The following is a 21,186-nucleotide window of genomic DNA, read 5'->3' on the forward strand; positions in this document are numbered from 1 at the left end:
TTGCTACTGACTTCCCAAGCATATCTATGTTTCTGGCCTAAGAGACGTTCCAATTCTTGCTTTTAGCCTTTCTGATTCAGGATATACAATATAAAGAAACTTCATTTTTAAAAAAAGCAGGACTACATTTAGGAACAAATGACTATCTATGTGGCTAAGTATATTCCAAATATTCCAGCAAGAGCTTGTATTACCATGATAGGATAACACCGTTTGCCGGTCACTCTGACAGTGAACAAACGGTCCTGAGAAAGGATGGGGGAGAACAGCCTGACCGCACGAGACTTGCTGCAGAGGCTCTGCTCCGATGCTTTCAGCTCTTCTAAATCAAACTGCACAGCAAGATTTCTTCCCAAACAGTCTACCGATTACTTGCAGCCAAATTGTGGTCTTTCAAACAGCACGCTCCTGTATTATCATGGAACCAGCGCTCTCAGATGCCATAATTGAGAGCTACATAGTTGATAGGGATTGGTATTCAGAATAAGACTTTCTAGTTTTTGAAATGAATAATGATAGATGTGTGTAGGGCCCAATGGCTTGCTGGGCAAAAATAGTGCATTTCAAATTTCCATGCCCCCCTCCCCCCGGGAAAAAGCATCTTAGGCATTTTTTTCAGGAGAGAGAAATATTTCCACCACATCATTTTAGAAGACCTAAGTCTAGAAATATCCTGGGAGTAGTTTCTTATTTCCTGAGGGCTGCAACTCAAGACTGAAGAAACAGTGATAAAGTCACCTCCTCATTCCAGCAAGATCACCTGTCCCATATATCCGTACGTGTTATGTGCATGTCTCCATAAACACACACACACATACACATCCATGTAATGCCAACTCGACAATGAGACAAATATTTCATGTTCTGCTCTTGTTTCCTTGATAGAAATTCTCCATTTTAGTAATTTTTTTAAAATTTCAAATAATTTTTTGAGTCACATCTTGCTAAATACCAGTTAAAAGACCAGAATGCTTTTTACAGAGTTATGGACTATGTAGAACCCGAGAGACTGCTCCTTTAAGAGCTCCCTGAGGGTCAGGTGTGGTAGCCTACTGGCTAAAGCCCTCACCTTATAACCACCAGGATCCCATATGGGCACTGGTTTTTGTCCCAGCCATTCCATTTCCCATTTAGCTCCCTACTTGTGGCCTGGGAAATCAGCAGAGGACAGCCCAAAGTCTTGAGACCCTGCTTCTGCTTGGGAGACCTGAAAGAGGCTCCTGGCTCCTGATCAGCTTAGCCCTGATCGTTGGAGCAACTTGGGGAGTGAAGCAGTGGACAGCAAACATATGTTGTTTACCTTCAGGAAAGGTGCTGCCCTCCCAGGTAAGGATGTGTGCAGACAATGAGGACCTCTCCTGACGCTGTAAGCAGTTCCGGTTTGATATGCCTAATGTGCTCTTCTCAGAGACACTGTTGACAGGCATAACTGCAGTGCGCTGTAGTGATCTTGTTGATCTTTTGGGGCAGTTTCACTAGGATCTTTCGACACTTAGCGGATCCTCCTCACTGTCTTGTTCTCTTTCTCTTCTCAGGCTCTGTGATACAGCACCAGGCATGCAGCTTGACATTCCAAAAGACCTTATGTTTTAGCTTACACTTGACAAAGCTTAGGCACCATACAGGGGCAGACACACAAGTTTTCCCTTTTCATAACCCAGTAGTCTTGCAAAACACAGATAGGCCAAGAATAGGGCCTACATACAACAGTAACCGATTTTGTTCAAAAGTTGTTATAGAATTTAATTGCATACAAATGAGATTTTTTAAAATCATTATGATTATATTAATAATAAAAATATTAGTTATAAATGGTAGTCCATTGGCCAGAATGATTTCAGCATATGTACATGCCCACACGCACAAACACATACTCATAAACACTTATCAAGAAGTGTTTCCTGGTTACAATGAAACCTGAAACCTGGAGTGGGTTTGTGGCACAGCAGGCTAAACAACCACTTGGGACACACATACCCCATATCTGACAGCTAGTTTGAGTCCCAGCTCCTTTGTCCCCAATCTAGCTTCCTGCCCATGTGCCTGCAGGGCGATGTGTGGTGACTCAGCACTCAGACATCAGGCCTCCACAGGGAAACTGACAGAGCTGCAGACTCAGGCATTTATGAAGTGAAAAGCAGACAGAAGACTCTCCTTCCAGTCACTGGTTCACATGGGCACAACAACCAGAGCTGAGCCGTCCCAAATCCAGGAGCCAGGAGCTACTTTCCAGGTCTCCCACATGCATTCACAGGCCCAAAGACTTGGACCATTCTCTGCTGCTTTCCCAGGTTATAAACAGGGAGAGGAATCAGAGGTGTAGTAGCCCAGCCACGAAGTGTGACCATATGAGATGCTGGCACTCCAGGTGAAGGATGCGTCTGCTTTGCTACTTACCAGCCCCACAAAACCTGTATGCCTAGTTTAATTTTCAATGCTCAACAATGGCTCTGAAGAAATCTAAATAAACTAAATCACACACATCAAGAAACAGAGAAAAGAAAGGTTTGAAATAAATATAATTTCTTGGTGAGGTTTACAAGGCTCCAGAATATAAAATCAAGCAAAGACTGTAACTGATTTCATTGATTAGTTTCGCTAACACAGAGAGAATAAAAAGTGTATTTTAAAATTTAGTTTGCTAGTCTTGAAAAGTTATTTTATCAATTTAGAGCAAAAACACAGGTGGCATTATTTCAAGTAGTTGTTTTCCATTTTTTGCAATTGAAGGAGTGTAAAAAGTGTCTCAGAATTTTAAGAGTCTAAAATTATATAAAAATAGATACAGACATTTATACCTAAACAGCCTGTTAGCTATTAGTCCACCTTCACTTTTCACCCCAGTAAACAAATCTGTGGCCTGACTTGCTTCGCACAGAGCAGAAGGGACGAAGGCAGGCACTTGGTAGCTAGCGCAGTTGCTGCTTGGCACACCACTCCCATAGCGATGTGCCTGGTAGGAGTCCTGCCTGCTCCACTTGCATCCCAGTTTCCTACTAATAATCACCTTGGAAGGCAGCAGGTAATGGTTCAATTATTTGTATCTTATCACCACACAAAAAGCTTAAACTGAGCCCCTAGCCCCTGACTCCTGCCTTCTGACTCCTGCCTTCTGACTCCTGGCCCCTGGCTCCTGGACCCTGGTCCCTGGCTTCTTGCTTCTGGCCCCTGGCCCTTGGCTCCTGGCTCCTTGCTCCTGGCCCCTGGCCCCTGGCCCCTGGCCCCTGGCTCCTTGCCCCTGGCCCCTGGCCCTGGCTCCTTGCCCCTGGCCCCTGGCCCTTGGCTCCTGGCTCCTTGCTCCTGGCCCCTGGCCCCAGGCCCCTGGCTCCTTGCCCCTGGCCCTTGGCCCTGGCTCCTTGCCCCTGGCCCCTGGCATCTGCCCCATTCTTGACTACTATGTGTATCTGGGGAAACAAACCAGTGAACGGAAGATCCCGCTCCCTTTCTTTTCTCTTCCTAATAAATCTTTTTTAAAGATTTACATTATTTAGTTCAAAGGAAGAATGAAAGGGAGGGGATGGAGAGAGGGGGACAGAAGGAATGGGCTATGTGCCGATTCACTGTCCAGATGCCAGCAGCCTGGAACTCCATCTGGGTCTCCCACACAGGTGGCAGGAATGCAAGCACTTGGGCCATCTTCTGTGGCCTTCCCAGGCACATCTGCAGGGAGCTGGATCAGAAGTGCAGCACCTGGTGTCAGAGTAAGATGCTGGCATTGCAGGCAGCTATCAGCCAGCTGTTGATTCATCCCTTAAGTGGCTGCAACGGCTGGAGCTGAGCCAATCTGAACCCAGGAGCCAGGAGCTTCTTTCACATCTCCCACACAGGTGCAGGGTCCCAAGTCATTGGGATGTCCTCTACTGCTTTCCCAGGCCACAAGCAGGGATCTGGGTGGGAGGTACAGCAGCTGGAACATGAGCCTGCACCCTTATGAGATTTCAGCAGTTGCAAGGCAAGAATGTAGCCACTGAACCATCACCACAAGCCATGACACATTTTTGTTGTTGTTTTAAAGCAGAAGACATGGGCAGCCACCACTGAACCACAGCCGTGGCCTGCAATGCTGTCATCCCATAGCAGCATCAGTAAGTCCTGGCTGTTCCACTTCCAATCCAGCTCCCTGGGAAAGCACCTGTGAATGCAGCAGTTGATGATCCTGGGAACCCCTGCACCCATGGAGGAGATCCAGATAGAGTTCCTGGTTCCTGGCTTCAACTCCTGGCCACTGTGGCCACCGGGGAGTAAACCAGTAATTGAAGACTCTGTCTCACTCTCACCATCCCCACTCAGCCTTTCCCTGTAACTCTGCCCTTCAGGCAAATTAAATCTTTTGAAAAAGAGGGAAGGGCCATTTAGGTATCACAAACTATGCTATAACTCTGTATCTGTGGAATTTAAAACTGCAATTGTTTTTGACAATTGCATTATATGATTTGAATTCTGTTTAAGGAATCAACCAGTACACACCAAAGCCAAAAAATCAATCAATAATCTTTTTTTTTTTTTTTTTTGCTTATTTTAAAAAAGAGCAAACTAGGGCCCGGCGCCATAGTGTAGAGGTTAAGGTCCTCACCTTGAAAGCGCCAGAATCCCCTATGGGCGCCGGTTCTAATCCTGGCGGCCCTGCTTCCCATCCAGCTCCCTGCCTGTGGCCTGGGAAGGCAGTCGAGGACGGCCCAAAGCCTTGGGACCCTGCACCAGCATGGGAGACCCGGAAGAGCTAGTGGCTTTGGATTGGCTCCAGCTGTTGCAGCCACTTGGGGAGTGAAACATCGGACGGAAGATCTTCCTCCTTGTCTCTCCTCACTGTATACCTGCCTTTCCAATAAAAAATAAACCTTAAAAAAGAGAAAAACTAATTGTGGAAAACAAGTCTTCCTTCTGCTACAGCATACAGTTTGTGCATGCATTCCTGTTTAAATTCACCTTTAAATGACGACGATCTTGCTGTCAGTTAGCTGCTTCCACAAATAATCTCTGAGTGGTGGCTATTTTACCTGGCGCCCTTAGCATCTCGACCAGGAATGCTAACAGCCTTTGTACCTGTACCTTAGGTAGCTTGCAGATTCTAGTGTTAAAGAAAACAAAACTTGTGTTATTACAGGCTTGTATCATTGCTCTCTATCCTTTCTGCCAATGGCCATTTGGATATTTATAACATCATTTGTAGGCCATACAAAATGATCAACTTAAAAATTAGCCTGCTACACATGCTGAATCTCACCTCCGTTTTTTTGACTGTTGAATCCCTGCTACAGACTTATTGAAAAGTGAGTCCTACCTACTGATGCCCTGACAGACCCACACCACATTATTCTGTGTACCTTAAATGGCCCTGCCTTGGGGCCTGACAGTCCCCATCTCTGACTGCCTCAAACAGGATGCAAGCTCCACCAAGCACATTCAAAGCTTCATTCCATTCAATTTTTAATACCCCACCCTCTCCCTGCTCCCCCAAGCAACAGTACAATTAGCAGGCTGGAGCACTGAGTGGTTCCTGATGGGGAGCTTCCACCCTGCCTCAGCAGAAAGAGAAGAGAAAGCCTCCGAAACATCATGTGGCCATAAACCACACAGCCAGCTGCTGCCGCCATGTGGCAACTGAGCAGTATTCAGGAGAGAGTACGCATTGTTCTAAGAAGTGAGACTGCTATTAGTCATAATCCTGTCAGTCCAAAGTACTGATGCTGAATTAAAGGCTCTTTGTTTTCTCCAGTGAGGATGAGTTACAGGGGAAGAATTCCTGATAGTAAGATGCAGACTCCATCTTCAGGTCGCATGGCCTGAGGTCACAGAGGTGAAGGAAGCAAACAGCTCTCATTCAGCAACAATGGATTTGCAAGAATTTGAAACAAAACTTTCCTTCCAGCTACTGCTTTCATGTCAGAGGAATAAAACACATGGGCAAGATTTAAAGCTTTGTGTGTCTAACCCTTTCTGACCCCCTTACATTCAGTTATTAATAATAACTATGATAATAATGCTTATGCCCAGGACTAGATTAGGGTTAATTAGTTAATATTTATAAGGCATTCTGGAAATGAAAAGTACTATTTAAACAGAAAGTATAGTTTTTCTCCTTTCACTCCCTGCATTCAATTCTTTCTTTATCCCTAATTAGTTATTCCTCCTTCCATCTGGCTCACACTGTCTCGGTTCTTGGCCTGACTTCCATGATGCTGGTCCACCTCACGTCAACCCTGTGCTGGCTCTCTTTCTCCTCAATGCCTTACGTGCCTCTTCCTTTAGTCTTCCTCTAACTACTCCTTACTACCTTCCATCTTTTAGCTAGACATTTGTCTTTTTTCATTTTCCTCATTTTTTGATCTTTCCTAAAATACTGAAACTTATGTACTTTGTTTTCAGTTTTATCTCCCACATAAGGACTCTGAAACTAAGAACTGGATAAGCCAAATGACATGCCCCCTTTCCTTCCCGACTATATCATAAACTCCTTCAATTCATACATGTGCTCATTCAGAATAGTTTCTCCCTGGTACATAGTAAAATCTCAACAAATCATTTTTTAAATCATTACCTCTATTGGGTAACATCCTGATTTACCTGTTCATTGTCCAAAAACTGTTAATATTATCGGTTTCCCTAAAGCTTATAATAGGGCATGCTCACAGCATCTGGCATTAAACAGTCCCACAAGCACACTTCCTATTGTGTATACAATTTCTAAGGACTCATTAATCAGCAATAAAATGATTGGGATTCACCAACTTATCATTCATTCCCTAAAAGAAAAAATGCTAAAATAATAAGCTGTCCTGTGACACCTATACAACAACTTTAATTGTAGTCACAAATATTAAGCACGTTTAAATTCTATATCCCAAAGAGATGTCTTAAGAGAGTCTATTATCAGCCTGACAAACTCCTTCACATTTTACAAACAGGACATCATATATGAAGTCCCAATCATTCTAGAAGTTCAAGGTTTAACTCTTTTCTAACTTTCTTATTCGTCAGCGTCTTTGTTTCTTTCTTCACGTACTGTCACCTGGATAACGACTTCATGTAAACACTGCTTATATTCTTGCTCAGATGCAATCGGGATCTTCCAGTTTCTTACGAAGTTCAAAGTTTACAGAAAACAATCTGCTCATCACTCCTAGCTCTACCTGAGTAGAAGTGAACATGTAATATATGCAGAAAACATTCTATTGTTTTTTTTTTAATTGTTGCTTACATTATATTATGTAGTACAGTTTTATAGGCGCTGGGGATCCCCCCCACCCCTCCCATACCCCTCCCCCCATGGTGGATTCCTCCACCTTGTTGCATAACCATAGTTCAAGTTCAGTTGAGATTCATTGCTTGCAAACACATGCCTAGCATAAAGTTCAGCGTCTTATTGTCCAGATAAGTTCAGTGGCCTCTTGGGGAGACCTTCTATGGTCTGAAGATAGGTCTAACAGAGTAAAGATCCAGTCAGTTAAAAGCCCCAACAAGGCCTCAGTATCAATATACAACATTATGGAATTAATTGACATAGTATTGGGTAAACAATATGTTAAAAATAATGCAAGTTCCATTCTTCGAAACATCTGGGTTGAGACAGTATCAATGACAGGTTCAAAAAATAACAAACAACCAAACAATAAATTACAGGTTAAATCAAGGCAAACATGTGGTATCTAATCTTTTGGGATTCGCTCATTTCCCTTAGCATTATAGTTTCCAGTTGTGCCCATTTAGCCACAAAGAACTGCATTTTGTTTTTTTTAATAGCTGAGTAGTATTCCATGGAGTAGATGAACCAAAGCTTTCTTATCCAATCTTCTGCTGATGGGCATTTCGGTTGCTTCCATGTTTTCGCAATTACTGATTGTGCTGCAATGAACATAGGGATGCATGTTGGTTTGTCGTAAAACAGGTGTTTTGGATATATTCCTAGGAGTGCTATTGCTGGGTCATATGGTATGCAGATTTTGAGTTGTTTGAGTGTTCTCCAGACTGATTTCCATAAAGGCTGTACCAATTTGCAGCTCCACCAGCAGTGGAGTAGGGTTCCCTTTTCCCCGCATCCTCGCCAGCAAGCGTCGTTGGTGTTCTTGTTTATGTGGGCCAATCTTACTGGTGTTAGGTGGTACCTCATCGATGTTTTAATTTGGATTTCCCTTATTGCTAGGGAGCTGGAACATTTTTTCATATGTTTGTTTGCCATTTGGACTTGTTCCTTTGTGAAATGTTTGCCCATTTCCCGTGCCCATTTCTTGAGTGGCTTGTTTGTTTTGGTTTTTTGGTTGTTTTGAAGTTCTTTGTATATCCTGGAAATTAGCCCCCTATCGCCTATATCGTGTGCAAAGATCTTCTCCCACTCTGTGGGTTGCTTTTTTACTTTGTTGATTGTTTCCCTTGCTGTACAGAAGCTTCTTAGTTTGATGAGGTCCCATTTGTTTATTCTGTTCTCAACTGCTATTGCTTTTGGTGTCCTTCTTAGAAAGTCGGTACCTACTCCTAGGTCTTGCAGGGTATTTCCTACATTTTCTTGCAAGAGTTTGAAGGTTTCTGGATGTAGGTTTAGGTCTTTTATCCATGTAGATTGGGTCTTAGTGTATGGTGATAGATGTGGGTCTATCTTTTTGTTTCTACAGGCTATCAGCCAGTTGTCCCAACAACATTTACTAAAGAGTCCTTCCCACTTGCTTGAGTTGTCATTGGTCTTTTTGTCAAAGATTAATTGGCTGTATCTGTGTGGATTCCCTTTTGGTGCTTCTATTCTATTCCATTGATCTTCCTTTCTGTCTTTGTGCCAGTACCAGGCTGTTTTGATAACCACTGCTCTATAGTATGTCCAGAGGTCCGGGATTGTGATTCCCCCTGCTAAATTCTTATTTTTCAGGATGGTTCTAGCTATTCGTGGTTTTTTGTGTTTCCAGATGAACTTTTGAATCATTGTATCCAGTTCCGTGAAGAATGTTTTGGGCAATTTGATTGGAATTGCGTTGAAAATGTATATTGCTTGTGGTAGTATAGACATTTTAATGATATTGATTTTGCCTATCCAGGAGCACGGGATGTTATTCCATCTTTTGAGGTTTTGTTCAATTTCCTTTTTAAATAGTTTGTAGTTTTCTTCGAATAGGTCTCCTACACTTTTGGTTAGATTTATTCCCAAATACTTCATACTTCTCTCTGCTATTTTGAATGGTATCCTGTTGGTTAGATCTTCTTCCATCTTGGTGTTATTTGCGTACACTATGGCTGTTGATTTTCGTTCGTTAATTTTGTACCCCGCCACTCTGCCAAACTCTTGTATAAGTTCTAGCAGCTTGCAGTTGCACCGCACTTTCCCATGCGTATCTCCCCGTGGAGAGCTCTGAGGGAGCAGGCGTTGTAGCTAAAGCTCAAGCACGCGGCAGAACTTGGCTTGCGTCCTCTCTGCAGCCGCACCTTCCTCCAAAGGCTTTCTATCATGTGCACCTACAACATCCTCTGCACTTCCTCATCTGGGAAATGTGCTTCACCAAACATCTTGGATTGTTTTTTTAATGCTTTCTGAAGAAACTTTAAATATCTCTCATCCGATGATAATTATTGTCCTAACTCTTGTTTTTCTGATTAATGAAATACAGCTTTGTTACGTTTACTCCATAGATACACACTAAGCCCCTATGCAAACAGGAATCACTCTACGTTTTCTGTGACTTAGTTGTTACATGAGAAGATATTTATCTTGGTGTGGACATAAACAAGGAATAAGGTGACCTATCACAGTAAAGGCCGTCTACTAAACATTATGGGAGTGCAGTTTTAGCAGATAGAAGCAGGTAGGGAACAGCATTGCAGCTAGTATATTATTTAATGGATAGAGAAGGCTAAAGGCTATTGTAAGATGTTTTAGCTATCTATTACATGTAACATAAAATCTCAGAATTTAATGGCTTAAAGCAAAAAAAAAAAAACAAAAAACTTCATTTGTTATCCTGCAATTTTAATGAAAAAAGAATCTGAGTGAATGGAAAGGGGTAAAGCAAGAGAAACCAGAGAGGAAGGAGAGAAGGGGGAGGGACAGAGAGGGAGAGAGAGAGAGTGGGGGAGGGACAGAGAGGGAGTGAGAGAGAGCGGGGGAGGACAGAGAGGGAGTGAGAGAGAGTGGGGGAGGGACAGAGAGGGAGTGAGAGAGAGTGGGGGAGGGACAGAGAGGGAGTGAGAGAGAGTGGGGGAGGGACAGAGAGGGGGTGAGAGAGAGTGGGGGAGGGACAGAGAGGGAGTGAGAGAGAGTGGGGGAGGGACAGAGAGGGAGTGAGAGAGAGTGGGGGAGGGACAGAGAGGGAGTGAGAGAGAGTGGGGGAGGGACAGAGAGGGAGAGAGAGAGAGAGTGGGGGAGGGACAGAGAGGGGGTGAGAGAGAGTGGGGGAGGGACAGAGAGGGAGTGAGAGAGAGTGGGGGAGGGACAGAGAGGGAGTGAGAGAGAGTAGGGGAGGGACAGAGAGGGAGTGAGAGAGAGTGGGGGAGGGACAGAGAGGGAGTGAGAGAGAGTGGGGGAGGGACAGAGAGGGAGTGAGAGAGAGTGGGGGAGGGACAGAGAGGGGGTGAGAGAGAGTGGGGGAGGGACAGAGAGGGGGTGAGAGAGACAAGGGGAGGGACAGAGAGGGGGTGAGAGAGAGTGGGGGAGGGACAGAGAGGGGGTGAGAGAGAGTGGGGGAGGGACAGAGAGGGGGTGAGAGAGAGTGGGGGAGGGACAGAGAGGGGGTGAGAGAGAGTGGGGGAGGGACAGAGAGGGAGTGAGAGAGAGTGGGGGAGGGACAGAGAGGGAGTGAGAGAGAGAGGGGGAGGGACAGAGAGGGAGTGAGAGAGAGTGGGGGAGGGACAGAGAGGGAGTGAGAGAGAGTGGGGGAGGGACAGAGAGGGGGTGAGAGAGAGTGGGGGAGGGACAGAGAGGGAGTGAGAGAGAGTGGGGGAGGGACAGAGAGGGAGTGAGAGAGAGTGGGGGAGGGACAGAGAGGGAGTGAGAGAGAGTGGGGGAGGGACAGAGAGAGGGTGAGAGAGAGTGGGGGAGGGACAGAGAGGGGGTGAGAGAGAGTGGGGGAGGGACAGAGAGGGAGTGAGAGAGAGCAGGGGAGGGACAGAGAGAGGGTGAGAGAGAGTGGGGGAGGGACAGAGAGGGGGTGAGAGAGAGTGGGGGAGGGACAGAGAGGGAGTGAGAGAGAGTGGGGGAGGGACAGAGAGGGAGTGAGAGAGAGCAGGGGAGGGACAGAGAGGGGGTGAGAGAGAGCAGGGGAGGGACAGAGAGGGAGTGAGAGAGAGAGGGGGAGGGACAGAGAGGGGGTGAGAGAGAGTGGGGGAGGGACAGAGAGGGGGTGAGAGAGACAAGGGGACGGACAGAGAGGGGGTGAGAGAGAGCAGGGGAGGGACAGAGAGGGAGTGAGAGAGAGCAGGGGAGGGACAGAGAGGGAGTGAGAGAGCGCGGGGGAGGGACAGAGAGGGAGTGAGAGAGAGTGGGGGAGGGACAGAGAGGGAGTGAGAGAGAGTGGGGGAGGGACAGAGAGGGAGTGAGAGAGAGTGGGGGAGGGACAGAGAGGGAGTGAGAGAGAGTGGGGGAGGGACAGAGAGGGAGTGAGAGAGACAAGGGGAGGGACAGAGAGGGAGTGAGAGAGAGTGGGGGAGGGACAGAGAGGGAGTAAGAGAGAGAAGGGGAGGGACAGAGAGGGGGTGAGAGAGAGCAGGGGAGGGACAGAGAGGGAGTGAGAGAGAGCAGGGGAGGGACAGAGAGGGAGTGAGAGAGAGAGTGGGGGAGGGACAGAGAGGGAGTGAGAGAGAGTGGGGGAGGGACAGAGAGGGGGTGAGAGAGAGCAGGGGAGGGACAGAGAGGGGGTGAGAGAGACAAGGCGAGGGACAGAGAGGGGGTGAGAGAGAGAGAAGGGGAGGGACAGAGAGGGAGTGAGAGAGAGTGGGGGAGGGACAGAGAGGGGGTGAGAGAGAGTGGGGGAGGGACAGAGAGGGAGTGAGAGAGAGTGGGGGAGGGACAGAGAGGGAGTGAGAGAGAGAGTGGGGGAGGGACAGAGAGGGGGTGAGAGAGAGATTGGGGGAGGGACAGAGAGGGGGTGAGAGAGAGCAGGGGAGGGACAGAGAGGGGGTGAGAGAGAGCAGGGGGAGGGACAGAGAGGGGGTGAGAGAGAGCAGGGGAGGGACAGAGAGGGAGTGAGAGAGAGTGGGGGAGGGACAGAGAGGGAGTAAGAGAGAGAAGGGGAGGGACAGAGAGGGAGAGAGAGAGAGCAGGGGAGGGACAGAGAGGGGGTGAGAGAGAGCAGGGGATGGACAGAGAGGGAGAGAGAGAGACAAGGGGAGGGACAGAGAGGGGGTGAGAGAGAGCAGGGGGAGGGACAGAGAGGGGGTGAGAGAGAGCAGGGGAGGGACAGAGAGGGAGTGAGAGAGAGTGGGGGAGGGACAGAGAGGGAGTGAGAGAGAGCAGGGGAGGGACAGAGAGGGAGAGAGAGAGAGCAGGGGAGGGACAGAGAGGGGGTGAGAGAGAGCAGGGGAGGGACAGAGAGGGGGTGAGAGAGAGAAGGGGAGGGACAGAGAGGGGGTGAGAGAGAGCAGGGGAGGGACAGAGAGGGAGTGAGAGAGAGTGGGGGAGGGACAGAGAGGGAGTAAGAGAGAGAAGGGGAGGGACAGAGAGTGGGTGAGAGAGACAAGGGGAGGGACAGAGAGGGAGTGAGAGAGAGCAGGGGAGGGACAGAGAGGGGGTGAGAGAGAGCAGGGGAGGGACAGAGAAGGAGTGAGAGAGAGTGGGGGAGGGACAGAGAGGGAATAAGAGAGAGAAGGGGAAGGACAGAGAGGGGGTGAGAGAGACAAGGGGACGGACAGAGAGGGGGTGAGAGAGAGCAGGGGAGGGACAGAGAGGGAGTGAGAGAGAGCAGGGGAGGGACAGAGAGGGAGTGAGAGAGAGTGGGGGAGGGACAGAGAGGGAGTAAGAGAGAGAAGGGGAGTGACAGAGAGGGGGTGAGAGAGAGCCGGGGAGGGACAGAGAGGGAGTGAGAGAGAGTGGGGGAGGGACAGAGAGGGAGTGAGAGAGAGTGGGGGAGGGACAGAGAGGGGGTGAGAGAGAGTGGGGGAGGGACAGAGAGGGGGTGAGAGAGAGCAGGGGAGGGACAGAGAGGGAGTGAGAGAGAGCAGGGGAGGGACAGAGAGGGGGTGAGAGAGAGTGGGGGAGGGACAGAGAGGGAGTGCGAGAGACAAGGGGAGGGACAGAGAGGGAGTGAGAGAGAGTGGGGGAGGGACAGAGAGGGAGTGAGAGAGAGTGGGGGAGGGACAGAGAGGGAGTGAGAGAGAGCAGGGGTGGGACAGAGAGGGGGTGAGAGAGAGTGGGGGAGGGACAGAGATGAGGTGAGAGAGAGCAGGGGAGGGACAGAGAGGGGGTGAGAGAGAGCAGGGGAGGGACAGAGAGGGGGGAAAACAGAGAGCAGGGGAGGGACAGAGAGGGGGGAAAACAGAGAGAAGGGGAGGGACAGAGAGGGGGTGAGAGAGAGTGGGGGACGGACAGAGAGGGAGTGAGAGAGAGCAGGGGAGGGACAGATAGGGGGTGAGAGAGAGTGGGGGAGGGACAGAGAGGGAGTGAGAGAGACAAGGGGAGGGACAGAGAGGGAGTGAGAGAGAGCAGGGGAGGGACAGGGGTGGGGAAGAGAGAGATCTTTCTAAAAGTATTACTACAGGGAAGGCAGTGTAGACCCTAATGATGCTGAACACATACAGAGAATAAAAGTTCTTAGATTAGACTTTATCTCCAGGAAGCTTATTGGTCCTGAAAAAAAAAAAAAAAGGAAAGTATGAGAGTAGCCAGAAAACTGGATAAAATAAGGGGGAAAATACTCTAAAAAGCTTTTTTTTTTTTTTTTTTTTTTTTTGCTAAATGGAAGCAGTTGGTACAAAGGGAAAGAATTTAAAGACATGTAAAAAAGAGAAAGATTTTATGGTTCTAAATCCCAGAACAGACAGAAAGGAATGAGAGTTAAAAAAAAAAATCTACAGATGGTGGCATTAATCCTGGAAAGACATTGCAACAAGTCTTCCTTTGAAAGACAGGAGGAAACGTGGATTATATGTGAGAAAATGGTTTTGCTTCACAAAATTCCATCACAAGGTTTCTGCTATCAGAATGTCCAAAAATATGATAAGGTTCAGGTCATCTTCTCTGCTGCTCACAAATAAATGTCATCTAATGAATCCACAACAGTCTCACTCATTTATTATTTTTCTTTTTATACATTTGCCTGTTAGACCCACGGAAAATGACTTACACAAAATAAATCAAATGATAATCCAGTTTTCTGTTAAGATTTGGCCAACTAACTTTTAAGAAATCTCTCTCCTAGGTCAGTAAGAATTCTATTTAATGAATATCTGAATTCTCGTGTCAAGTCACAAGAGGGAGGAGAGACAACAGCAAGAACAGACTTTTTACCTTTGAACAGGAAATGGTAGAGCAAGCAGTGTGACAACACACAAATTCCGTCTGGACGGACAAGATGACATGGCATTGTCTCCAAACAAGTACATTGGATCTCACAGGTGGAGCAAAGGTGGCATCCAGGTATTGTTATCAGGAAGTCTGGATGAAAGAGACTGACAACTACCAGCTGGATCTGAAGTTCAAGAGGAACAGTGAAAAGAACACTGTAGGTTGAGGCAACACATGAATGCAGCCAGGGAAGTGAGATGATGTCATACGTTTAGTGAAAAGCAAAAATTTGGGGTCAGCACCAATAGTGCATCCATGTGGGTGCCAGTTTGATCACCAGTTGCTCCACATCTGATCCAGCTTTCTACTAATATACCTGCAAAAGCAATGGTAGAGGAATCAAATGGCTCGTCAGCCATGTGGGAGACACAGAGAAATCCCTGAGCTCTTAACTTCACTATGGCCCAGCGTTGGTCATTGTGGCAGCTGGAGTGAACTAGAAGACAGCAGATGTTTCTCTCTCCCACTCTCTTTCTCTGTCTTCTCCAACTTTCAAAGAAACTTTAAAAAAATATTTAGGGCCTGGCACGGTGGCCTGGCAGCTAAAGTCCTCGCCTTGCACATGCTGCCCCGGTATCCCATATAGTCATCAGTTCTGGTCCCAGTGGCCCCGCTTCCCATCCAGCTCCCTGCTTGTGGCCAGCAGTTGAGGATGGCCCAAAGCCTTGGGACCCTGCACCTGTATGAGAGACCTACAAGAAGCTCCTGGCTCCTGGCTTTTGATAGCTTAATTCTGGCCGTGTGGTCTTTTGGGGAGTGGATCATTAGATGGAAGATCTTTCTCTGTCTCTTCTCTTCTAGGTACATCAGATTTTGCAGTAAAAATAAATAAATCTTTAAAAATATTTTAAAATGTATTTAAATTTAAAAAGCAAAGAACCCAGTTACACACATGAGAATAGGAGTTAGAGATAAGCCTAGAAAAGCTGGTGCAGCAATAAATGATGCTTTAATCAGTGGGCCAATAAATTCAGATCTGTCATAAAACTCTGTCTAGGAGTGATATGAATAGGAATTGGCAGAAAAAGATGAGGAGAACTTGGTTAGGCACCTGTTGTGGTACTCTGCACAAGTGATGGGAACTTAAATGCGAAGCATCACTGCGATGTGTAAGCCAGTGGAATAGAAAATTAAAAGCAAAAGCATGTGAGTGGCTAGGAGGATGATGCAGACACAGGAATGACTCTCAGGGTTTTCAGGTTTGTTAGTCTTACTACCAAAAGTCCTTACAGGTTAGAAAATGGAGGTGTCCAAGAATGAGGGCAGAGCAGAATGGTTTTTGTGTATTTCAGAAATCTTCCTCCCTGAGCCCAAAATATATAAGATGGCCTAAGTGAATGGCACGACCTACAAGTTTAAACACCTACAACAGTCAAAGCCAACAGAACTACTTAGAATATGTGCTATATTAAAAGTTCATTAGAGGGGGAGGTGGCTGATAACGTTATAATAGTACTATACTACAGATACCATAACTAACAGAATGGCAGAGCTACAAATTCAAACCATGTACAGTAGATTCCAACAGCCAAGCTTCTTCAAGAAATAAAAACTCAATCCTTGCCAAGTCTCCTTACAGCATCCATTCCTCAGTAAAGTATTCCTCAGGCCTTAAGTTATTAAATCTTCAGAATGAATCAGCTTCCTGAGATATATCAAAATATCTTTTAGCTAGTTCCTCATCATGGAAGAACAGAGAAGAGCAGAATGGCGTAAACACACTTGCAATGATAACAGGCACATCAGCCGATCAAGTTAAGATGCCTTGTTTATCTCTCTGGTAAAAGATGCAGCAAATAGATGTTCTGTCTTGTCATTCCGTACTTTGAAGAGGCCCTAAGTTCTTCTTAATTCTATTTTCTTTATTTTCACAAATAGGAACAATCCACAGTCTTACTAATATTAGAGCTCCATGTCTCTTAATCCAGTAGGATATGAATTATGGCTTATGTACATACAGGCACTGAAAGCACCTTTACAGCAACATATGGCAATCCCCACTCTACTATCCCAAGAGAGCAGGATAAGCCAGCCATTATGTTTGTAAATTCAGAGAATACTACCCCAGTGTTCAGAGGCAGCGTGTATTTAATTGTCTCTTTCTTTGATGTTTGTTTTTTAATGTGAAACCTCAGACACGCTCAAGGAGAGCGTGCCACTATTATATCCACATATTGGCTAATCATAAATCTTGTGTATTTGGGACATGCATAAATGACGCAAGGCCCTTATTCGTCTCTTATGGTTGCTTCCTCTGACACAATAGTAGTCTACGAAACTACAGCGCTTCTCTCCTTGATACAGTTCCACACAAACCACTTTCCATATTCCAACCTATCAAGGAAACTGAGGTATAGTTTGGAAGGCAGTTTAATACTAATTGTTCTAGGTAAACTAATTTGGATCAACTAAGGAAGAAAAATTACCTTAGGTATTTGTAAGTACAAAAGTGCTACCTACATGTTTCTAGACTTTGGTTGTTTTCTAGGAGCAAATGAAAGATCTTCCAAATTCTTCAGATATTTGATTGAATCTTTGTTGGGCATTCATTAGTTCCATAGCATTCTGTCCCTGCTGGTTTACAGAAAACTAGTTAAAATGACAAATCTGTCATACAACAAAGAAGGCATTTGCCTCCATTCTGACCAGAAAAATCTATCATTAAAAAGAGGTTGAATATTCAGAGTTAAAGTTCATTCCTCTTCCTCATGAGAACACAGATGTACACATTAGTCAAATTACTAGTAGAATGAATAGGAAATGTTTATTCAGCACTCTTTTAATTGGCACTTCTAAGATAAACATGTAGATACTTTCAGTTTCTTGAATACACCAAACAAAATCGACTCATTTAATATGCCAAGCAACTCAGTAAAAACCATCTTCCTAAACACATGTTCCACTTTGATTTGTTAAAAGTGTAACTAGAAAATACAAGGTGAAATAATGTAATGTCATAACTTCTGATTTTTCCCAGAATCATAATAAAATGAATTATAATTTCACAGAATTACGATGCCCATCCAGAATAATTGCTCTTATTATAATTCACATATTTCTATCACTTCTGTTTCTCAAATGTTTGTTGCATGTTGAAATAATCACTGCTTTTACTTTCAAGTAGTAGATACTAGTTTTGACTGATTTAAAATAAAACAATTGTAGTGGGATGTTATGTGGAAGTTCATGAAATCGATGGACCAATTAGAAATTAAGCTGGGAGTGTGATTATATTACACAGTGTAGCCAGACCTTTATTACAACTCTGTACTCCGTTCCTCAACAGGCTCCATATCTTCAAATCGCCCCCTAGATCTTAACTCTTAATCTAGAGCATCAAGCATTAGCACTGCAGACATGCAGCCATGCCCCTGTCTTCACTCGCTGAGAATGGAAAGGTGCTGAACCTTACAGTGCATTTGGGAAGAAGGGCATTGGCCTGCCAAGACTCAAGCCAAAAGATTCATTCACTGTGCTCTTCTAGCCCTACTCCCCACGTAAGCAAAACAAACAAGAAAAAAAATGAATAATCCAAAACAACACACTCCACACATCACATAATCTCCACAATAAGCATACATAATTCATTTTTTGAAGTGTGCAGAATGAGATCAAGGGAAATATATTTAACTTTATCCAGTTTGAAACTTAGTTTATCAATAAGATGTAGATAAATATTTTTCCATTCTGGAAGAGTTGAAACAGGAGAATATTTCTCTGAATCATTTTCTTTTTCTTTCTGTTTTTTTTTTTTGAGAGTTGTAATTTTTATTCACAAGGTTTGCAAGAATATTCAAAATCCAAAGCCAATTTGTAGGTCTCCCTTAGTTGCTTATAGTTCCATTCCCTTATATTAAACATACCATTTCCTAAAATATGAACTACCAAGAAACAGGTCAAACCTGTGAAAACTCTGGTTCACATTCAAAATCAGTTTCTATGATGCAAAGATTTTTTTTTAAAACACTCCATGGATACATCGACTTATTTTGTTATAGCAGCATGGTTTAGTTTAAATTCAGAGATGTAATAAACTGATTAAGAAAAAGATAAAATCTGCCTCACTCAAGAGTGGTCCATATGCTGATTGAATAGAATCCTGATTGGCTAAAACTTCAAAACCAAAAGCCCCAATTACACAAATACATGAAATTTTTAAATGTTAAAAATAATAAGCATGTTATTTCTGAGAAATACTTTGTCAGAGACATCTACTTCTGTGTAGCATTTCTGGCACGACATCTGGTACTTTTGTCATAATTATGACAGCAGTCCAAGTTTTCTGTAGATATTTGCATTTTTATGGGCAAAGCAGTATTAAAAAATCGACTTTTACTAATAAACCAAATGTGCTTATATGTAACCTCTTCCCAAAAAGTTTTGGAAATTTTGATGTTTTGATCTGTCCTTACCATTTCTGCAGTCTCAGCAGTAAAACTACAGACTGACCACTGGAAGGCAGGCCAGGAGAGCAAGGTCCTCAGTGCCTGGCCGCTGGGTGCCAGCTCCACTGCCCGCTCACACTGCTTCAACACTGACTGTTCATGGCTTACAACTAGAAAGATACCTACCCACATGAGTTTAAAAATTGATCTGCACAAAAGAAATTTAAAAAACTATATACAACAAATTGGTTTTTAAAGATACAAAAATAACTTCTGTCATGCTGACCATCTGACATTATATACATGCAGGAGAAGCTCTGATTTAGGCCCCTGGACAACTGTGGTTTCTGTTCTCCGATCCACACCATCAGTGAGCTCTCACTCTGACAGAAGAGACGTGTATTCAAAATTCAAAATAATTCATGTACTAAATACTGCAACAGTCTTTGTATAAATGCCAGAGAGAGTTCTATTTAGTTAAAAGAATGTCTTAAGCAAGCTAATGTTAACTGCACTAAAACCCACATCTAGCTATGACCTTATATAAAGAAATCAAAAATTTACAAAATACAACTATGAAAGCAGGGAACAATTACTGCCATGCACGAGTTTTTAACTAAAACCTGCATAGAAATGCAATTTAAAACGGCAAACTCAATTTTACGTGACACTCAAGACAGTAAAAGGTCAGCAGTTTAGTTGTGCCAACAATACTTAGCAAGGATTTAGAAAAGGAGTTACATTCTCTTTGCTGGTATAATGGTACAAATCAGATCTTCAGATGGATGGGAATACATCCGCTGCCTCTTCCTCTATCACATCTCAAGAGATTAGTTCTTTATCAGTTGTTTTTATGAAATCTTTTCTTTCGGTTAAGTCATAAGCAGGGTGACTTTCACACACCTCTTTACAGATTTGCTTCATCGTGACTTCCTCCAAGTTAGCGTTGGCCAACCATTTCTTTATTGTTTCCTTTAGCTCTTCATCTGTAGGTGGTTTCTGCAATTTTCTAATTAGAGGTTCTTCATCCGAACTATCCTCAGATTCGCTTTCTTTCTTGGAACTGTTCTGGTTCTTCTTGGTGGTGCTGCTATCTGCTTTCTTCACATTAGCACTTTTTACAGATTTTTTACTTTTAGCAGCAGCTTTCTGCTTAGGTTTTTCTTTTTTCGATGTCTTTTTTGGTGGCGCCTCTTCACTTTCTTTATCTTCATCCTCTGAAGACTCTTCCTTGCTTTTCTTTTCATCTTCATCACTACTCGACTCATCTGACAGAATCTCGGGGTATTTGGTTCGTTTCGCTTTCCTTGCCGTTCCAGAACTGTTGCGTTCCTTTTTACTGCCTTTGCTAGGAGTCTTCTTAGCCTTTGGTAGTGGTTCGCCAGAAGGCTTTGGATGCATTAGGAAGTTGAAGATCCTCTTCACTAGCTCACTGTTCACACCCGATCTCTCCACATCAAGCACTTCGCAGATGCTCTTCAACACGGCACTTCTAAACTTTTTCAACATTTCTTCCTTCTTTTTATACTGGGTACTTCCTTTCTCAAACGGAAAGCCACTGAACTGACCCACATTCTTCTTTAATGAGGACACTGTGCCTGGTCTATTGTAAAGTAGTTTGCGAAGATTTCTAAGTTCATCAGTTTTCTTCTTACTCAGAAAGAAATGTATCCTTTCAATTTCACAAAGTTTCTGTCCCTTTCCCTGTGCAATGGTAAATGGCTCCCTCTGCAAGGAAGAGACTTGCATGGTCAACCTCTCTACTTTTGTCTTTTCCCTCTTGCCTTCCACGATGAGACTCTTCTTTCTCTTCCTCCTCCTCCTCCTCCTCGTCCTCATCTTCCTCCTCCTCCTCCTCCTCGCTCTCCGCTTTCGGGCCGGCATGTCGGGCTCCTTCTCGGATGCACTGGGCGGTGGTGTCCTCTTCCTCCGCAGTGGGGGCCGGCGAGGACATCTTGAGGACCTACGGGCGGGCACAGGCCGGGCGGCTCGGTCCCCTTCGCTCCCGCGAGCAGAGCCTGGCGGCCACCACCGTCCCCGCGCGACGTGGGGCAGCCGGGCGGGGAGCGGGCTGCAGCGCTCCATTGCAGGGGGACGACTTCTGGCCCGTCCGTCCGGAGAGACTCCCCAGGCGGGAAGCCGAGCGGCCGCGCGGGCTGGCTCTCTGAATCATTGTCAACCAACTCTCTTTATGAAGCGTTTCAATACTTACTCAAAAAAGCTATTTTAACTCCGACACAATAAAGCTATTGCTATGCATAATTATTTTTATACTAAGCATTGTCCTCATTTTCTTTATGGAACTTGTTTTGTTTAATAGAAATTCTA

The 21,186-nt window shown here is 45.0% G+C and overlaps 1 pseudogene; it reads right to left on the reverse strand.

Annotated features, from left to right (window-relative positions):
* Nucleotides 1–19,507: 19,507 nt before the first annotated feature.
* Nucleotides 19,508–20,981, reverse strand: LOC121164588 (annotated as a pseudogene).
* Nucleotides 20,982–21,186: the final 205 nt, after the last annotated feature.

Source organism: Ochotona curzoniae, unplaced genomic scaffold (assembly GCF_017591425.1).
Source record: "Ochotona curzoniae isolate NIBS_2020 unplaced genomic scaffold, NIBS_Ocur_1.0 contig_867, whole genome shotgun sequence".
Classification (NCBI taxonomy): domain Eukaryota; kingdom Metazoa; phylum Chordata; class Mammalia; order Lagomorpha; family Ochotonidae; genus Ochotona; species Ochotona curzoniae.